The following is a 5272-nucleotide window of genomic DNA, read 5'->3' as shown; positions in this document are numbered from 1 at the left end:
TTTCAATATGTAATACTTTTATTTTTGATAACAAATATTAAAGAAAAAGAAAACAACCGACCGGGGAGGCTTTATACAGGGAGCTGAAGGGGGAGGTGCGTAGGGTAATCACGAATCACAGACTAATTTATTCGCGATTACGGAGCACAGATAATATTATTTTGAAAATGGCAAAAAAATAGCCATAGGCACTAATTACAATCACAGCTCACTTACAACCTTTGTAAGGCTTTTTTGCATAGTATATCAGGGAGTTGTCACGTTTCACAGATTTCACTGTTTAACGACGCAAATTTGTGTCCGATTACGGATCACGGAAACCCCTTCACCTATCCCTGTATACGCGAGCTAGCGGGGAAGCAATTACTTCCCAGCCAACTTTTTCCTCGCCCTGTCCTGTCGCCCTCATATTCTTTTCTTTTAGTTTATGCTCCAGGAGCCCTCTAGCCTTTATGATATCTGCAAACAAACATAACACACAAAATAAATTAGAAAATATACTGAGTATTAATTTATTATAAATTCGATACAGTATTTATTATATATATAGGATTACGATCAGCATACCCTCTGGTCTACCTATACAGTATTTTAATAAGGGGAGAGGCCAAGGGGGACAGGACGTGACCCCCCCCCCCCCCCACCCCCACCCAATATATTGAAAAAATATATTGAAAAAATAATAATAAGTAAATTACCAGTTGGGGGGAAGACAGGGTTTGAGCGAGACAAGGGAGGCTATTGGATTGGAAGTCCTGTGCAATAAAAAAAAGTCCCACAAAGACTTTAGGTCATGTTGCATTAGGGAGATCTTCTAAGTCTTCTAAATGGGTAAACAAATCCCCCTCCCTGTTAAAAATCATAGGAAGTGCCCCCTATAACTGTGCTACCCCCCCTCCCCACCCCCTACAATTCATGGCTACTTGCATACTTCTTTTTAAAGCAATTGGTTTTACTGTTTTCTAAATAAGGGAGTGTTCATTAAAATCACACCGAGGGGGGGGGGGGGGGGGGAAGATTTTTACTAAAGACACCTTAAAATTTCAGAGTCCCCCTTTCATTGTGAACATTTTTTCCGGTGCCCATCCCCCCCCCCTCCTTATATAACCCCAAAATTTTCTTTCTCTTTCCCTTAGAGGACCTTTTTTCCCGGAGTCCCCCCTTTTGGTGGTTAAAAATTTCCGGAGCCCCCCCCCCCCCCCCTCCCCCTCAATATCTTCCCTCCCCCCCTCTCGGTGTATTTAATGAACACGTAAAGTAAACAAGTAAATAAATCCCCCTCCCCATTAGATATTTTTTATTTATCTATTTATCGGCCTACACACACAATCAATTTGATACAAAGGCCGAGAATAAGGCGCTACAGCGTATTTAATAACACTGGTACCCTTTTAGTAAGAAAAAAAATATTTATTTATTTTGCGCTTATATAGTAAAGGAAAAAAATATTTTGTCACCCAAAGGATGAGGTATTCAGTTAACGCAACCGCTTAAAATTTCCAAAATACTTGTTACAACGCAATACGTGTGTATTTTTATGCAATTACCGAAATTAAATCCCGCATCCCTTCTTTGATATGCCGCACCACAGATTCACATCTTTTTTTAAATAGCATGAAAAGCAGGCCACCGCCCCTAAAAAATACGCAAGCGGGACATTTGTAATTGCAATGTGAAGCAATGTGAGAAGCGAGAATTCACAAGAATTATTGATGATCCGGACAATTTTTAGTGCACGTGCTGTAGACGTCCTGGAAACACAAGAATTCGCAAGAATTCACAAGAATTCACAAGAACTCACAAGAATTCACAAGAACTCACAAGAATTCACAAGAATTCACAAGAATTCACAAGAATTCACAATAATTCACAAGAATTCACAAGAACTCACAAGAACTCACAAGAATTCACAAGAATTCACAAGAATTCACAAGAACTCACAGGAATTCATAAGAATTCACAAGAATTCACAAGAACTCACAAGAACTCACAAGAACTCACAAGAATTCACAAGAATTCACAAGAATTCACAAGAACTCACAAGAACTCACAAGAACTCACAAGAATTCACAAGAATTCATAAGAATTCACAAGAATTCACAAGAGCTCGCAGGAATCTCACAAGAACTCGCAGGATCAAGAATTCACAAGAATTCATAAGAATTCACAAGAATTCACAAGAGCTCGCAGGAATCTCACAAGATCTCGCAGGATCAGGGAAAAGGCGCTCAACAATTCTTAACAATTCTTGACACTTCTTGTGGATTCTTGAGGATTCTTAGGTTTTCCCGGCGTTTTTTGGGAATTCACAAGAATAAACAATATCTTGGGGATTCTTTACACAATCAGAAAACAACGCCCTTTCATATTCTTTATTCTTTCAGTGCTGTTTGTGACAGGAAAAAAATATAGCGTGGACAGAATAAAAGGTTGAGCAAAAGGTTGAGTTTCCCGTCCGGATTTCTAGGAAAAAACTTGGGGGAAGTGTGACTTTTATTTCTTACTTTTTATTTTGTCTTCCAAAAGGAAGACAACACCATCCATGTTGTCTTGTTTTTTTGGCTGTGTATTAGAACGCAAACAAAAGCCATTTTTCTTCACATGATAACAGAATCACTAAAAATCTACAAAAATAACAAACTACGGAAACTACATTACGTCACATCTTTGTCTGTTCCATCGAGTCTGAAATGCGCAATGGGCTTCGGCAAGGCTGCTGGCAAGTCTAAGAAATACCAAAATTTCGATATTATTTACTACAAAATTAAAAGGAAGCTTTTGAAACTGATTTTTACCTTCTGGGAGAAACAGCTCGGTGATGAAGTCGTAGACGAGTTCGCCGTCAATCGGCGCGAGAAGCGAGCCGCGGGAAGTGCAAGTCCGCCTTGGCGTCCAGTCAGGAACGTGAATCTTTGATCAGAGAGAAGACTTGCTGGCCAAACTGGTACTCGTCATTCGGCAGCGCTAGAATAAGGTACAGATAAGGAAACCGATGAGACGTTTAGCGTCCAAGAACTGTTAGGTGGACTACAGCTAGAAGTTCTCACAGAGAAGTGAAGGTCTCGAGCTCAGATTAGCTGGTCATTGCAAGGGTGAAATTACGGTGGCCCACAAGGGAACGGCAAACATTTTTTCTTCACGGCAAAACTTCATTATCTCACGGCAAAACTTTTTTGAGAATTTTTAAGAATTTTGCCGTGAGATAATAAAGTTTTGTCGTGAAAATTTTTTTTTTGCCGTGCCCTTGTGGGCCATCGTATAAAATCTATATTCTTATAGATTTGCCTGGGGAAAGTTCGCACATTTCCATCCGTAAACCATATTTATACAAGACCCCCTTTTCTTTGCAGCCACTTTCTTGGCTGATCACTAACCAGGGTCGGCGGAAGGGGAAAACAGGGGGGGGGGGGGGGGGGGTGCCAGCCCCTGCAACTTTTCTGAGCGTGTGTTTCTATAGGAACCAACGGGTTTCAAGCGGTACATATGCAACCGACAACAAATTTGTTGAACAGTTTAAAACTCCATTCATAAAAAAAACCTAGGTTATCCCCGCGTTCTTATAAATAGTGCTTAAGAATTTGAAACCACCAACCACCCCTCCCCCCTGAAACCACTAACCACCAAACTTTTGCCCCCCCCCCTTCCCCACACACACACACACTTATGGGACCACTCCAACCGCCCTTGCTAACCCTTTGTTTCATAGAGAAAAGGGACAAAAACATTTTTTTTTAAACAAAAGTAATTATTTAATTGAAGGTCGATTACCATTACAGGCAATCTGATTAGTTGAGGAGGGGACGTGCAGTCATAAATATTTTGAAAAAAAGTATATTCGAAAAAGGACTGCCAGGGGCAGAAACAGGGGAAGGGGGAATGGATTGGTTGGATATCCACCCCCCTTTTTGAGAACCAGGGGCTCATAAGTAGGGGCAAGAAACCATGATGTAAGAGAACGAATCCCCCGTATTAGGGTATGTTCCAATGATGACGTCCGTGAAAGCTATTTTTAGAACAAGAAGTTATTTTTAGATACGCCTCTGATTGGTTAGCGCTCACGTTTCCTAGCAACATGAGTCAAACGCGCGATCACATCTTCAGCGATGTGAACCGGCAAAGGATGTTTATGGAAATCTTTTTGACCGAAAACCATCTTTTTTTACAAACGCTGTGAAAATGATCTTCCATAGAGTACGCTGGATCCAATTAACCGTTTCTCGGACATTGAAATGCATAGAGTGCGTGATTTAAGACTCTGGGATCAACTGGATCGAAGCTTCGCTTCTCGGCCAACTGTTTATTTTTCGTACCATTTCTCATCCTTGGACATTATCCGCCGATATCCCAGCCGCCAGAAGGGGTTTATTTACTAAATATGGGTAACATGCATGGATCTTTATATCCAATGAGAACCCAGATGACCATCACTAGTGGTTTGGATCACATATCCAAATCACTAATATCCAACATTGTATTCGCTGTATAAACATTTTATATGTATGCTACATAAGCAAAAGCGCACATTTAGCATAAGTTAAAATCGAGGACGACCGCGTGCTCCTGGGTCTAGTCCTCTCTGAGAGGTCTGCAAATCTCGCTCGGCTCAACACTGGATTCGCGGGTTTTTCGCCCCTCCCCCTACACCCTTAGGGTAGCATGCAACTAACTAGGTAAGTATATTCCACCGAAAGGTGTGACGGGTCCCCCGGGAAGGCGGGGAGCTGTGGCCCGGAGGCCTGGCTCCTCGGGTGCGCTTGGTTAGGCGGTTACCAAGCTATCCGATACCTGACCCCAAACTTATCCGACGATGAGTTTAACGTAATCAAACAGAGGTAAACACAGGGGCACATGCGAAAAATCATGGCCGCTTTCGTATCGCTGACTGCCAAAGGGAGCCCAAATCTTGGTACAGACAGACAGACACCGTAGTAATCCAAGGGCATAGATCCAGGAATTTTCAGGGAAAACGAGAACAATTTGAAATTGTTACTAAAACTTTTTAATTATAGTAGCTTTTTCATCAATCGGGTATGGACAAAACCGGTTACAAGTAACGTAGCTCTGAAAAAATTGTATAATATTATTATTATTCATTATGCATGTAGCCTCTGACATGCTTTTCATCCTTGCGCATATTAAGGCTGACTCGCGGGTTATTGTTTTCAAAAATTCGTTCAAATTGAAACTCGTTTAGTATCCCCTTCAAAGCGTCTGAGCGTGCGATCTATCTGATCTGATGCGAATAAAATCAACAATGCTTCTAGTTTGCAAA

At 41.3% G+C, this 5272-nt stretch overlaps 1 long non-coding RNA gene across 1 annotated transcript; it reads right to left on the bottom strand.

Annotated features, from left to right (window-relative positions):
- Positions 1 to 284: 284 nt before the first annotated feature.
- On the bottom strand, positions 285 to 1817 carry LOC116616780. Its single transcript, XR_004295449.2, has 2 exons — positions 1548 to 1817; positions 285 to 459 (listed from the first exon to the last, which is right to left on the bottom strand). It is a non-coding gene; the product is annotated as an uncharacterized LOC116616780 (long non-coding RNA).
- Positions 1818 to 5272: the final 3455 nt, after the last annotated feature.

This window comes from Nematostella vectensis, chromosome 1, assembly GCF_932526225.1.
Source record: "Nematostella vectensis chromosome 1, jaNemVect1.1, whole genome shotgun sequence".
Classification (NCBI taxonomy): domain Eukaryota; kingdom Metazoa; phylum Cnidaria; class Anthozoa; order Actiniaria; family Edwardsiidae; genus Nematostella; species Nematostella vectensis.
The sequence above is the reverse complement of the archived record's forward strand: the minus strand, read 5'-3'. Positions and strand labels throughout refer to the sequence as shown.